This window comes from Rhea americana, unplaced genomic scaffold (genome assembly GCF_003343005.1).
Source record: "Rhea americana isolate MKP2758 unplaced genomic scaffold, rheAme1 scaffold_18, whole genome shotgun sequence".
NCBI classification, from domain to species: Eukaryota; Metazoa; Chordata; class Aves; order Rheiformes; family Rheidae; genus Rhea; species Rhea americana.
Window position 1 is genome coordinate 4,114,777 of NW_028185927.1, and position 16,467 is coordinate 4,131,243.

Here is a 16,467-nt window from a genome sequence, read left to right on the forward strand (position 1 = left end):
ATTTTGCAGCTTAATGAAACAAGATGAAGTTAATCATCTGATTAAGTTGGTGGCCTGCCTRAGTATAAAAGATTCTCATGGAATTTGTATAAGAATTCCACATTCCTAGTAGCAGAAGAATATCATCTACTTCATTGCAGTTAGGCCCCTYTTACAGAAGGAGAAATAAAACAAAAACTGGCATTGGGGAACGGATAGATGTGCAGTTGCACTGAATCTATATGAGGTCAGCACTGGCAGAGTGGCTATAAACAAYGTTCAGTAATAACAAGAGTTTTTGCTAATGTTTCTTGGCCTGCTTTTGACCACGTCTATGTCAGTGACCTTAACAGCAGATTTAGGCTCTGCTCTTGGGAATCACCCTGGCTGTAAATAAGATCTGCCTATGTGGACGTCTTCACTGGGTTGGGACTGTTAAGTGTTGTRTTTTTGCTGAAAAGATTGTATGACACTTCAAACTGAAAACTGAATACATTTGGATACCAATCAGGCAGTCCTAACACCAGCAAAACTCCCACTGACCTGAAGGGAGGYTTGCCTGTGTAGAGGACAGGATTAGCCCCTCACACAGTTATCTCCTCAGAGAAAATATTTGTGGAAGGAGGCACGATGCATTTCTGAATTTAGCATTATTTACTCAAAATAGATTTTTTTCCTGTTTATTTCCACACCCATACGAATTCTGCTGTGCGTTACCACATCTGTCCGAAGTCCACTAACTTGAAGATCTTCATCTTGCCTTCAAAGCTGTGTTATGCAGAGCAGAAACTGGATTGTGATCTACTTTGACATTGTTATTTCCTAGGGTTTTTCTCTAATGCTGTTAACTTGTGGTTAGTGAGAACGACCCACATCAGAACAGCTCTTACGCAGCCGCTTCTTAGACCCACGTGCTGGCCGCGCTTTGCTGTGTGGGGAACTTCAGGTTCCTCAGAACAGGTATTTCTTATAAATGGGGAGCGTGGCTCTGCTGCCTCGCTGGTGTTTTACAAAAGCAGCCAAAGAAACGGCAAGAACTGGTGGCACCCTTGGCAGTCTCAGCGGACAGAGCCCTCCTCCAGGCCGTGGAAGAGGAAGCCATGAAGAAAAGTCTGGTAACGCGAGTTAACAACTGTCGCGTTTCAGAGTCTCCTGCAGGCAAGGACTCTGCTGGCCGGACTAATACCGTAGGAGAGATGAGACTTGAACTCCAGCAGTCATTTCTGTTTCATAAATGAACTGATTACATCTGCAATTTGGGGTTAACATCATGGCTTTTAGTCAAGCCCAGACAGAGGGAGCAACCATTTACAGAAGTCTCCAACCTGAATGCCTGTTTTGCTCTTAAAAATGGCCGGGTTTTGGTTAAAGAATGAATTAGTGATGTGGTAACGGCTAAATTAATACAACTGCCATGTAGATCAAGAGCTGACTTCAGTTTCCAAATCACCTTTCAAAAGCGCTGTATTCAAACAATGAACTAAAGGAGTCTTTTTCCTCATCTTTCTGACACTTATAAGCTCAGGAAGAGAGAGATTCTTTTTTTTTACACGTTGCTGGTTTCTTGCATTGGCACCAAAATACTGGTAAAGAAATGCTGTCTAAAGAAATAAGAGATGTTTGCAAGCATCGCAACTGTTCCAAAWGTAGCAACAAAATATGCATATTCTTCTAGTGACACTTTATGCTATTTCATCTCAAAGATGAGACTTTCCTCATAGGTTTTTTTAAAATAGGTTATGAAATTTGATTTCTAAGGGAGCTATTCTGACAAACTTGAAGTAAGCATGTTAGAACACCTGGATTTTGCTAAATGACATTCATAATTCAAGGTGCCTGTAGGCTTAGTTTATGATGAGCTATTTTTTTTTTTTTTCCCTGCTTTTAAGGACATGTGCTAACATTTTAAAGGTAACTAAGAAAATAGCACCTCTGGGTGCTTTAGGAAACAAGGGCAAAATTGATTCTTCTTACCTCCTGAACTGGACTTGAATACACAGTTTGTTACATGAAATTTTAAATTACTTGAATGACTGCTTTGTTAACGTAATTTTGTTAACGAACAKGTAATGCTTGCCAAAATTCAACCAGATGAAGCCTTTTACCTCCTTTATACATATGATTACATACTAACTTACTGATAAATTTTGCTATTTTAAAAAACCTTAAATCCTACTAATAAAGGATCAGTTTAAAGACAGAGCTATATAGATTTAGATATATTTTAAACCAAGGAAGCTTAAGTACTTATCTGCTGCTTTTCTATCTGTACAGACACTTTAAAATAAGCCAAGACAGCCTGGCTTCTGTCTCTTTGATRACAAATATTAGAATACTTTTATTTAGGTCAAACTAGAAACAGGGAAACCACTGCAGTGCCATGTGGCTTCCCCTCCCACTGTTGAACTTCTATTTCCTTTAGTATGAAAGATTCTGTAYGGAAAACAAGAAAATACAATGCTTTTGAGTTTAAATTTTTAGACCGAGATTTCAACTGTGTTGCAGTAGCTCAAGGAAATTAACATTATCAAATTCTAGATTTCTAGAAATTCTGGCAAAATTGCATGTTTTATTTTCTCAAGAGCTTCTAGAAGCCTCAAAAATGGAATGGAATTTACTTAGCAGGAGATCAGAAAGAGAATTTGTCTCCCAACAAGCTTTGAGGAGATCAGATAGTGGGAATGCTGTAGAAATTAGAAGGCTCTGAAGGTTTTAGAGTGCAGCCTGGCTTTACTACACCATGGCTTATGTCCACAACAGCACTCTAAACAGGACCATTGAGCTGTAAGTGAACTAAAAACTGAAATGAGCAATTCATAATCTAGTATCCTGGAACCAACCCCACATACTTAGCTTACTATATCAAAGATAGTTCTGCTTCCTCGAGCAGAAGGGTCTGAAACTAAAAGAATATTGCTTTATGTGTAGAGGATGAAGAATAACCTCCCTGTAACTCACCCTCTCTTCAAGAGGTTTTATATCTGCCAGAAGTACACGTAACAGATACCTGTTTGTTTCGTTCCCAAGCTTCCTGGAAATCATTCCTTGGAGGATCTGGCGTTTCACAGAAGAAAGACTATTGCTATCTTCTCTGAGAGGGGGACCAGAAAAGCATATTTGAACATTGCACTATCCTACTGCCCCTCATAGTCAATAGTTATTGCTGCTCCATAAGGTTTAAAGTTTCATCTTTCTGTTATTCTATTTTGCATTTATTTTCTGCTTGCAGAAAAATAACTGCGTCCTTTAAAATTGTTCTGCTAACCATTTTATATTTCTACTGAAATTTCAAGAGAAGCAATGTAAACATCAGTCACAACTTATTCAAAGTAGCTCCCTGCATTAAGATTACTTAATCAGTTTTCAGGTACTTTAAAATAAGGCTAACTAGTATGAAATGCCTGCCTTCRTATAGTATAATAAGTGCTATCTGTTGAGCAGTTTTGTGTGGAAAGTAAATTGTAGCTAAAGCCAGCACTGACTCTGATTTAAATATATGTTTATTGATTCCCTTTCTGCTGTGGCAAGAATATTGCCACATTTGGCGCTCCTGATAGCAAAGGACTACAGGATCAGTTTAGCATGCTCTTTCCTGCAATAAATTCTTACGGATGGGTGTTAGGGTAATTAGGTCCAGAAAATCATTGGACCAGTGCTCTGTGTAGACACACAGGCTTAGGTCAGCCTTTCTGAGCACAAGAGGAACTGCAACAGTGACCGTTTTTCTTCCAAATGTCCTCCTGCCCTCCAYGAGGAGCACTAAGCTCCTAGATGGGCCTATCTCTTTTGAGATCTGAGACRTGTTTTGAGGAGTATCTTGGCCCACTTGAGATCACAAGGGCATTCTGAAATATCATATGAAGGAAGATCCTTCTTTGCCTGTTTATCTTATAGCTCAAAGAGAAATCTTCATGCCTGCTATGTGTGGCAGAATCTTTCACATAAATCATATGGGGAAGTGAGGRAAGGAAGAGAGAGAGAGAAAAGGTTACAATTGCTCAAAATTAATGTGTAGGTTAGGACTTTGCATATTATGCATCCTTTAGAGTTCATTTCCTTTGGAGCTCAGGATTGGTCCCTGGACTGAGATCCCCAAGAGTTTTATTACAGTAATCRGTACTGCTTCCTCATGAAAACATCAGTAAAAATTTCATACAATGCTYTTGATAGGCAATTTAGAAATTGAGACATACCATTCCATGTTCTAAACAGGTTTTTAATTAATTAAAGTGCTAGACTAGTTGGTGTTTCATCATATTATAGAGTGGAATCTAAATGGAACCTCAGTTAAACCAATTTYACACCAAATCTATCAACTTCCACAGCTCAAGTAAAGGGAGGAATACATGGCAAAGACAAAAGTGAGGGACTCAGTGCTAACAGTGGGAACTTAAAATGTGAGATTGCATTCAAGAGTGCAAGTAACTTTCTATAATCACTGCACTAAGACTCTTACTTACACCAGGAAGAATTTCAACAGTCAAACGAGGCCACCAAATGTGTGTTTAGCAGTGCTTATATTGCACTGAGGAATATTTCAGAGATGTGATTTCATGACATCACTTAACAAGGAGTTCTTTATCTTCATAAAGACAAATGTGAGATTAGCATTGCAGATTCCTGTGCTTTTGCTTATACCTTTCCTGGTCAAAAATCAGCTGCCATATCTCTTCCATTTGCTGAATGATGCTTCTGTAAAAGTGCCCCCTACAACCATTAGCCTCACTTTGTTGCGGTTCATTCGTGTTTAGGACCGTCTAAGAGTATGCCTGTAGTAGTATTTCAGTTTGGRTTCAAAGTGCACTTTTGAAGCATAGCTCCCAATGATTTCCACTTACTAGGCTTTGGCTCGTGTTACAGGGTAGCACGAGTGTGTGCAATCTTTCATGAGATTCCTCTCAGGTAAAATTAAAAAAAAATACATATATATACCAAAGAGTATATATATTCTGTGCCAAATGTTAATCTGGTCCTGTGCACCAARAGCTCATTGAAGGTGGTCTGAAAGAACCCCCTTTGCCACCCTCCGGGTGGATATAGGTTAGAAAATACACAGTGGGAGTGCTGGGTCCTCAGCACCTGTTGTTTTCCTCCACAGACCAGACTTAGGTTGTATCTGGCTGCTGTGAAGTAKTGCAGCCAATAGATGCAGATCTGTGGAGGAAAACAATTCAAAACAAAGTGAAGATATTTCAGATTTATATGATATTTTGGTGGCTGATCTGACTTCTACTGAGATAATGCTGGTCTCCCCACTGRTTTGAAAGCTGATTCTCTATTATCTAATGATCTGTAATTAAAAACAACAAACATGCTCCTCTTTCCCCCAGAATGTGATTGCTGCTCATTTGAAAGCTCACTTTTCTYAGTTTGGTAATTATCTCCACCATATTTCATGATTCCTTTTTTTYTCTTCAAAGGAACACTACCAGAAATTGGGGTGTTGCTTCAGTCCCAAAGACAAGGTGTTCACAGAGCTCTTAATTGCAAAAGGAGGCTGCCTTGCACGCGCGTGCGAGGCTCATAAGGCAAGCGTGGCGTTTGAGCTCTGCCTGGTGGCACCAGCGCTCGAGGTTGAGTCCCACCACTCCACGCAGCGCTATGTGAACACAAAGTCAGCTAGGACTTGTGTCCTGAGCAAAGCACCTGCTGGCTGGGAGAGTCACACCGACCGCCACAAAAATCAGTCATTTTCTCACAGACTGGAGGTAAACTCACGTGTAAAGATMGCTCTGCTCACAGGAAGCTTCTTGACTAACATTTTTTTTTCCTTTTTGATTTTATTATCTACACTTTAACATCTCTTTTAACAAGAAAGAAAACAACYCTCCCAGGAGGACCAGTCATCCATTTACAGCAGGGTACAAGAAAAAGGGAAGAATATCACCTGCCGTGGGGGGTAAAGTTCAGACACTTGTCAAAGGCTGCTGATCCCAGAGTCAAGTTCAGTTGCTCCTAATGCTGGCTGTGCAGATGTGACTGATGTTTTTAAGTCAGCTTACACCCTTTTAATGCTACAAAGAACCTGTTAGGAACAGACTGTTTACAGTCCTCAGAGATATTGCTTCCTACCTACAATCACTTACTGTCGCTTTACTTTTGACTGCATGAAAGTTATTCATCAAGGGTTCTTGAGTTTATTTCAGTTATTCCTTTAACTAATACATCAGATGCTTTTTCTTTCCTTTTTTTCCAAAAAATGTATCTACTTCTTCATCAAAGCATGGATAGGTCTCATACTGATATTAGTGGGAGCTCTGTATATGAAATAGAGAAAATTACCTTATCTGGAAAAGAAAATAATTGAAAGCTGTTCTCTAATACAAACCTAACACAGTGCAAAAGACATCCCACCAYTTGGTAGAGGTGAGAAGGCAGACAGAGTTTCCGATGACAGCTTTAATGCTAATGGACTAAAATGAGACATTTGGCTTGATAACCCCAGGGGTAAATTTGGTCTGTTTAAATGGACAGGGTACACACAGTGCAYGTTCAGGAGTCCTGGTCACCTTATTGACCAGATGAAGAATCTATCTGAGGGAGTCRCAGCTCCTTTCCTGAGCTACCTTTACATGGAAGCTAAGTTGTGAAGTGGGGAGATACCTGCCTGGATTGCATCCTGATGCGGAGCTGGGCTACACTACATAGCAAGACTCATGAGCCTGGTAGTGCTCCTGAGCCTTCCAGCAGAGGAAACCACACATACTCCTATAAACTCTGGAAGAAGCAAGGCTGGGCTGTGCGCTTGATGATAAATGATGAGGGTAAATTGGAGTGACGCATCAAAACTGTGTGAGATATCGTACCGAACACTTTAAAAATAAWTTTTGCAAAGCATGTAGAGGAAYGAAAAACAGGAAGGAGGCAGCAAAGTTCAGATAGATCATGCAACATTTATACTGGTAAAGACTGATAAAGGGAATACTTAAAAAATATRAGCACTAGCTGGTTGCTTGCTTAAGGTAACTGACATCCTAACGGTGCCGAGTAAATTAAACTGTTCAGTTGTTGCACCACTGACATACTTTTCCAGGAATTAAAATAAATAAGATGCACAGGGCTGCAAGAACTGAAGAAGAGCAAAGAGCATTTGGATGTTGCAAAACAGGAGGTACCTGACCCTTGAGGATGGCTGCCCCAGATACTGCTTCGTATCCCGCGGGGGGAAGAAGCAAGACCAGTCCAGAGGACAAGGGAGCCCTGTAAAATAAACACTGTGAGCTTAAAACTCACAGGCTGAACAAGGTTACTTTTGGACAGAATGGCTGATGCCTTGCTTAATAAGCTAAGCAAGCCCRTAAGCATCTGTTTAAATGTTTTGTTGAATATAAGGTGAAGTTTATAGTGCTGAGTGTATTACATTTGGATTTTAAAAAAGTATTAGGCTATATTTGCTAACAGTTTTTACTAATTCAGATTATTTTGACTTGGGAGATGGTTTTCACTTCTTATGACAAACTGAAAGTGTGTTGATAACAGCAAACGAGGACGAGAACCCTAGGTTACCACAGGAATCTGTGTTATGCTTGGCCTTGCTTAACTTCGTTAATGATCTCTTGGAGGCAGTAAACAGAGTTAMCAATTTTCATAAATGATGTTGAACTGGGAGGAGCAGCCGCTACTTGTGAGGAACAGAGAAGTAGTAAGAGAGGAAATCCTAGAAAAATTAGATTTTTGGATAGAAAAATAAGCAAATCAGATTCAATCATAAAAAAATACAAGGTAGTGCAATTAGTGCGTTAATCCTAAAYGTCCTAAAGCTAAGAAGGAGACCTAAAACAGTTATTTGAATGATACAGTAAGTTATTGAGAGAACAAACTAGATGCTAACGTGCTATTTGATTTGTTATTGAAAAAAAAAAAAAAGAGAGAGAGAGAGAGGGTGGGGGACTGCAAATTTGGCCTCTTTGCGCATCTCGCGCGTCCGGAAGCCAGGAGGTAGAGTCCTCCTCCAGCGCCGGACCCAAAGCCCGCCGAAGCAAGGGGAAGGACTCCAGGCGCGAGGCATGTCGGCGCGAGCYCGCCGGGGGGACGCGGCGTCCCTCCGCGGGCGCGTCCGTGACCGCGCCGACGCTGAGCAGGAGCTGAGGGAGGGCCGGGAAACGCCGCTGCCGTAAGGGTGGCGACTGCAAAGGCTGAATTCRGGGTGGATTGATTTAAACCGGCACACAGGAAGCCCGGATTTGTACAAATAGATGCTGTCTTGTTGGGCTTTTTTGTACTTTTGTTTTTCTTCAAGAAAATTTTATCCTTTCCAATAAGTGAGCGGTACACGTTGATAAGTACAATGCTTTAAGGATGTAAATTTGTTTTATTTAGCTGACAAAAAGCAATTAACMGTATATTTGTATAAATATATTTTTAATTTTAAACTGATTTTACTGAAGACAGAAAGTAGAACTTATTCTTTCTGAATATGTCCTATGTTTTATGAGTAGTAAATCTCACTTTCCGGCTGCTTTCACTCTTTTCTTCTAGCTGTAGAARCCTAAAAGAAGAGAAGTCTTTCTGCTTTTTAAAAATTGCAAAGAGTTTTTCAGCTTTGAAAGCTGTAGCTAATGAGCTGAACTAGCTAGAGAAACTGAAACAAGGGAAACAGTCCGCTGCATCCGTAGGCAGGGCTGCCGTCAGAAGCTGTCTTAGCTTTCCAACAAATGCTGGCTCCATGTACGYGGCTACTGATGTTCTGCAAGTTCAAAAGCCTTTCCCCCCCCCCCTTTTTTTTAGAAAAAAAAGTCAGCCGCAGATGTAAACAATTTATTTTTTTAAAATGATAAATGACCTTAAAATTAGAACAGCTTGAGTTTTAAGAAACTTAAATCAGACGTCTAATTCAAATACATGTTACTAAGGAGAAATATCCTGTATACTGTAATTCTTGTCATCTTTTTCCAGTTTTCAACCACTTGATAGTTTTTCCATGTCTTCCTTTATTATTACTAAAGTGTTAAAACGAACGAGAAGGGATGAAAGGAGAGTACTACGGCTACCAGCCTAGAAGCACAGGGAGSACACAGTTACTCAGAGGTAGGCAGTCGGTGTGTTGGCAGCTGCCGGTAGAAATGGCTACTATCGCAGGTGCAGGGGAAAAGGCAAAATTTCAGCATTCTGCCTGCTTTCCACGGGGCTGGCCAGCATCTGGGGAAGGAAACTAAATCAGATCAGCTGACTGGAGCTCAACAGCCTGTTTTCGAGCCAGTTCCCTCCAGGAGGGGCAGCTTGTATCTGGTTCCTAAAGCTTCTTGATRTTGTGGCCGTGTACAGGCCACGAGCAGACGGGGCAGTTGTTAATCAGCTGTGCAGAACCACGGATGGGAACGCTGTAGGCTTGAGAGCAGAACTTGTATGCAGTGATATGAGCTGGCAGTATATGTGGCGTGTTGCTAGAAGATGGGAGACACAGAATGACTGTCCATCAATGAAGCAGGCACCGTATCGCTCTGAACCGACTGGAGATATTTGTACTAAAGAGACTCACAGAAAGATCTGGACAATTCAAAATACCCGTCTGTATTTGGGTTAAAATATCTCAAGAATAGTCACAGTTTTGAGGTACTTGTCCTGAGATGCCCTGCAACTGGTGTGATGTGAGGATTTGATCAGGAATTGCTCTCATTGACTTCAAATTAACTTAATAAGTTTTGGAGCTTTTGGAAGCTGGTCCAGATCTTAAATTGAGCATCAGAAATCACTTTTTAGGACATGCTGSTCCAGAGCGTATTTTTGCATTTCTATAGGCACACTTATATAAACCAAGTTGTTTTAAAACACTGTGGTTTTAGTCTGTTTTATAAACTTGGTGGTGAGATAATATAGTTTAAACTGAGTGAGCATGGATTTTTGTAGACAGCCAGATGGACATGAGCTTCCAGTACACAGAAATGGAAGCAGAGCTAATGTGACAGTTACCTATATAAATAAGTAYCTGTGCAAAAACAGATGAGGAAGAAAGAGGTATCATTAATTCTGGATAAACTTTTACTGAAATAATCCCTCCTTGTTTTCCCCAGAACAAACAAACAAACAAAAAAAAAGATGCTGGAAAAATTTGGAAGGACTCGGAAAAGTAGAGGAACAACCTAAGATAACCTGCATTAAAGTTAGAAACAGAAGAGACTGTGTTTCCTACTCTTTATATATATTTTACTTGTCAAAATGGTCAGACTTGTGTACCTTTACAAGAAGTTTGTATCTAATCATCAGGATCTATTTACTCAAGCAGACAAGGCATAAGATGAGCCAGTGRCTGAAAATTTCAGCTAGAAAACTTCAAACTGGAAATATTTTTGACATGCATATCTTTAAGTAAAGTAATATCATTGAACAGACATTTAATTTATGACAAGGAAGGTTAGATTCTTGTCAAAAATCAAGCTGGAATCCTCCCCCCCCCCCTTTTTTTAATTATTACAATAATTGGGCAAATAAAGACTTTCAGCTCATTTCATTTTGTGGTCTACCGCTTGTTCAGGGTCGGCTTCATCACCCTTAACTTCATCTGTCTAAGACTTTTGGATGTCTACCTTGGCGGGGTTGAACTGATTTCAGGAGATGTGTTTCTCTGCCTTAACAACAGAGGAAATGCAGACAACAGCTTCAGCCTGGCACAGCTAAATTTTACACGCTTAAGGTCAGGTGAGATGAATCCCACATCAGTGGTCTGGTCAGATCTCCTTAGTTAGTGCCTATGATACTTCATAGTTCCGGGATATTGTTCAAGCAAATACTGGATAGGCCTCCTTAGCTTCCTATGCCCTCTAAATGAAGGTGTACTGAGCCTTGAGTCAAGGTGAGATGTCTTTCTAAAATGTGTTTTCTAGTTCAGCTAGAAYTTATGGTCTCTATTATGCAGGAATTAGCTAAGTCATCCAGAACACCTACTTATGATCTTAGAAGCTTATTATGAAAATTGCTGAATAAAAACAGAATAAAAWTTTTTTATTTAATTTCTTGATATAGGTTAAAGAAAAATGAAAATCAGGAATAGCCTACAGTGTAGAAGTGGTTAAAAAAAGTTGCCCTCGATACTCAGTGTGGCTACTGAGGCAAGAAAAGAGAAATTTGTGACATCCTTTACTTTTCTTCTGCAAAAGGAAGAGATCATCTGTAGTAAAAAATCAAGTCATGTAAGTAAGTGTTTTGGCCAAAGTATGCCATAGCCTTTATACTTCTCTCTGTGATGAGGGAAGAGGACTGAAGAACCCGTAAAATGATGGATTACCTCTCACAGCTATTGCTGCTTTGCCAACTCTTCTCAATCGTGCTAGAAGTCCCTCCAAAGCAAGGCTCTGCAGCATACAAAATATACATCTGGTGCAGGAAAGGATACTTCAGTATTAATCTACTTATTCAGGAGCTATTTACTAACTAATGACATTTCTGGTGTTCTTTATTTGACAATAAAGACAAAATTCTGATCTAGTCACAGGGCTTCCTTCAGACGTTGTCATGGCTACTCAAGTGTGAGATGCTAAATGTACTTTGTGTCTCCTCCATAATTAGCTTTTCGTGAGGGTTTGAAATCCACCTAAGAGTGGAGGACCTGAGCCGGGTTCTGTGAACTAGTTTGCTGTCCTGTGAATGCCAAGAGGGAGATTAAAAGCTTTGGTCCCACCAAACCCTGCCCTTGCTGCCTTCAGCAGTACTGGATGAAATTTTAAGTAAAGTATAGCACAAAGTCTTGTGCAGCCTTTTATTGCTGGGAGAAAAGTCATGCAAGGTGACACAGCATAAAAGATACAGTCAGTTGATCAAAATTTTTATCTTGTCCTTGTTGAAAGTGTTACATTTAAGTGTCAGTACTTATATCAACAGTATTCACCTCATATTGGACCTTTAAGACAGCTGGTTTCATCTTGGCCTCTTGGATGTCTCRTCAGAAGGGCACTTAGCCACATAGGCTGTGGTCTTGTCCAAAATTATTCAACATTTGGATCTTTGTGTTGCAGAGTATTAACCAGATTACAGGTCATAATCTGTAAAAGCTCCCCTGCCACTGCTCTGCTTGACTCCATTCCAGATGAAATCTCTTCAAACAAAATCCTGGATCACAATGATACTCCTTTGTATGTACGTCTGCAGCCAAAAAAAAAAAAAAAAAAAAAAAAAGAGAGAGAGAGAGCAGAAAAGGAAGGGAGTGAGGGGGAAAAAATGTATGAAATGTATATATATAAAGAGAGTTTCCTGCTGCAAGGGTAAAGCGAAGTTCTTCATTTATCATTTCTGGAATTTTAAAGTATCTGTTCTTGTAAGAGGCCAATTACAATATTTAGGGTAAAGTAATTCATCTAGTGATCTCTTTTCCATTTGAAACTTCTAAATTTCTTATGCTCTTTTTTGTGGAGTCACAATGTGAATCTACCTAGGCATGCATCTGTTAGTTATGGCAGTTTAGAGCAATTACTTAATGAAGTGTGACATATGGGTTTGTTTTACTTTGGGAGTATTAGACCTGTTCTTTTTCTTTTTCTTCTTCTTCTTCTTCTTTTTTTTTTTTTTTTTTTTTTTTTTTTTTTTTTTTTTTTAAGATGAGAAAGGAAAGGCAAGATGCAAAAAATGCACATGAATAGGATTAATTTAATTTGTTGAATCTTATTAGGCGCTTTACTGTTTACCATTCAAGACAGCTAGGGATCCAAGTATCTGTTCCTAAATCCTTCATGAAATGAATTCGTACTCACTCAGTTGCTTCCCTTTATCACAAAGACAATATTGCGCACACAAGGCAGGGAACACTACACCTGCATCCAGTGACATAACCCACGCAGAATGTATTTATGGACTTTTCTACAGTACGACTCCCCCAAATATATGACCACTCCACAAGGACTAATCCCTAGGAGGAGGAGAAGTTTGACACCATTAGGTCCATTACAAAAAAGAAAAGAACTACAGCGGAGAGGGTGAGAGTAAACGGTTTCCCCCTGATTACTCAGGTATTCTCTGGAAAAAAGATGATCTGGGCTCTCTTATTTTAAGCACCAGCCCGCTGCATCTAAAAACTGATCATTAATTTTACCATTCAAAGAAATTGGAGAAAAAATAAAGCAGTTGGCAGTTTTATCTGGACTCAGATRTACAAAAGTGACAGTTTAACACTAAATACAGTAGGATGTTCATAAATACATAAATAATACAGGTGCTGGTCTCACTTTCAAAAGCGATTCCTAAATACACTGATTTTCCTTCGATGGCTTTTAAGTGCCAAAGTCACTGTGGAAAATAAGAGTCAAGTGTCTGAGTCACCTAGGAACTTACGGAGCTACTACTCTATAGCAAGACAAAAGAGAGACCAATATGAAACCAAATAACCTTGCTGCCATTCATTAAAGGGGAAATAACACCTTTCTTAGATGTTATGTTCACATGAAMAAAAGTGCAGAATTTGTGATCTAATCCAACAGCATCTCCACTACAGTTTAATTTATTCTTGGCACCTACTGTCATTTTCGCTAATCAACTGTGACAACAAGTAGRATCCACCGGTATTTCCCACAATATACACAGTATTTTATAATACAACTTAGTTGGGATACAAACACCAGATCTGATTTTGGTTCATTAGTTACATCCATGGTGTCAGAGATGTCAGAAGAGAAAGGTAAGCTTTCTTGTTTGGGATATTTTTTTTTCTTTGTTGTTACTGTGACACRATTTTTCAGGGATAAATTTTGCTATGGAGGGGCCATCCTGCTGAGTAAAATATGGCTGTTTTTAATCTGGAGCTTTACTTTAGGTTTTCAGATTTCCCAAATACGTCAGGATTTCTCTGCATAATCTTACAACATCTGGAAGTCCCAAGTAGAAAGTATTTATGCTGAACTAAGCCCTAATTTGTCCTGTACCTGCAGTAGGGATCTTYAACACCTTCCAGAAAATAAGTCCTCGTGGTTAGGATAAGCTACTTTGGTAAGACAGCAGAACTTGGGGAAAAAAACATTGACTGGAAAGGATTACTSTCCATGATGCTGGTTATACTGTTCCCCAAGCACCCTTTACTGACTGCTCTGTTGAAAGGAGGGTGGTGGATTGCACGAGTTTCCACTTCGTAAACTAAAATCAGTTTCTACACTATCTTGTTGACTGTTTYTCAGACCTAATGCACTAAAAGTCTCATATGTGAGATGCCGTTACTCAAACTGTTGACAGTCTGATATTTTCTCTGCTATCTTGAAATGAATACTGCAKGTCAAACACCCATTAGTCTGAATGTCTCCCCCCAAAATTAATTCATTATAAATAAGAAAGGGTGAGGAGAGTTACCTAAAATGTCACTGGTGTCCTAGCACGAGTTTTCTTCAAATGTGTTAAGCCAAAAGAAAGGAGCAAGGTACCCGAGATGCAAATGAGAATGACAGTACCCATTGTTTCTAATAAATATTTATTGAGGAAGCTCAAAAGAAAGAACCCAACAATTAGATAACCTGAGAGCCAGCAATTTGGGAAGACAATTCCAGTTCTCTGGGTTGGCAGGAACCATGGAGGGCCACCTGCTCAGGTTCAGGTGCTTACCTTGTTGGACACTGCCTGGCTGCACCTCCCATGATCTGCAAATCTGTAGAGTGGTCGCACTTCAAGTGTCTTTCATGCACACTTCAAATTCCTTTTCTTCTGAGATGCTCTTTACTAACAGGATTTCCCGTAGTGAAAAGGAAGACTCTTTCAAAAGATGACAGAACCTCTCAAAAACTGAGCAAAAATAAAAAGATAAAGGTAAAAGCAAAGCAATACTTTGGCATAGTGCTAAAAGGCAATGTTAGTAGGAATGGTTGTATTTTCACCTTTACTGAACAGTTCTATTACCTGATTTGGTCTTTCACTTTAACATTACTTAAATGCTCAACTTTTTGATGTAATATACATTTATACAACAAATTATGTGTCWGAATCAATGTGTTAGAAAGTGTCCTTGCATCGTTTGCATCATTTGCATTTTGAACTGCCCATGTGGATTGTACACATATATATGGCTGGTTGCCAAGGCATTCAGCTACAACACAAAATGTTTTCAAGTTCAAAGCTTGTATCATTGTTCACCTCCTTCTTATGTTTTACCCTCACTTCTGTTATATCACTGGACCATGTTTCCCTTGCATCAATAAAATCCTTAATAACTTGCTCACTTTTAAAATGTGCAAGCCATAAATGAAAAAAAAAAAAAAGTGGGGGGAAGGGGGAAAACTGATACATAAAGATAAAAGGCGCCAGCTCCATGCAGCTGTTATATTCAGCTGTTTTTAAGCAGACAGTTTATAAAGATCCAGAAAGTTCAATTAAGCCATCCTTAGAGCCGTAGTTGCGCTGCTAGAGGCTTCGCCTCCCGATCCAGGACGCATCTGTGCATGCTTTGCTGCTAGGGCTCCACACCAGCCTGGGGCTTCAACATGGAGCCTCTGGTTGCGAGACCAGAGCCTTTATGCTGGCATCCACTGACAGAATATATATATATATATATTTCTAAATATAGGTCAAGTTACCTGAGTATGCTCTACTTGCATATAGTATCAGTGGTCATCTTTCCTTTGTGTGTTTCCTGGTATTAAATTATTCCCTTTCTTAGCAAAGCTTTTTAAAAATAAATAAATATATAAATAAAACATAACACAGAGATGCTTTTCTCCTCTCAACAGTCAGGTTTTCTCTCTTGAACGGTGATTGGGGAGGGGAGTACAARGCTAGCTTTGAATTTCTTGATTGCRCTTGCCTCCTTGTTGCAGAGGTTTTTATTTCCTTACATACACATAGTAACAATAAAGACTGGGAATAAATTTCACTTCAAAAATACTTTTTAGATACCCTAAAAATGTCTATAAACAAGGCCTATGATTTAGTGGAATACAAGAGCAGAGGACAAGTATCTCAACAGGATCTAGAAATTCCCTGGATTTTCTGATCCTCCCTAGCTATTCCATAACATGCCCAGCAYGCCACTATGTCTCCTAACATGGCATCTACAGTGATTTACAAAGATTACAGATTACATCTGCATATTCACAGTTCTMTTATGTTATATGCATTTATCCTTTTTTATATGTCTGCTTGTTATTTCCAAAAAGCACCTACCTCACAGGTGTTTGTACTAACAACAGGCTGTTGTACCAATACAGTCTGAAAGATCACATTAGGATACCTTTTTCTTGCTAACTATAGTGTATCTCACTTGAAATTGTGACACTGTGCAGGTACAAATGAATAAACCGCGGGACACACCAGTTTGGGCTATGCTTTAAGAACAGAGTGCTATGGTGATTTTCAGGCATGTAGTCAAAGCACGAAAGTTGTCCCTGGATGACGCATGTTATTACCAGGCTACAACACTCAATTCCATCCAAATTCTGTCCTGAACTYTTCCATTCCACTCCAAATGGTCCTATTAATTTGGCATAAATTATTTGTATTACAGAATTTGAGTCCTCCTGTCATTTTGAAAGAAATAGAAGATCTAATATGAGAAAATGTCTGTAAGATGAAGAAATAATTTTCCATTGG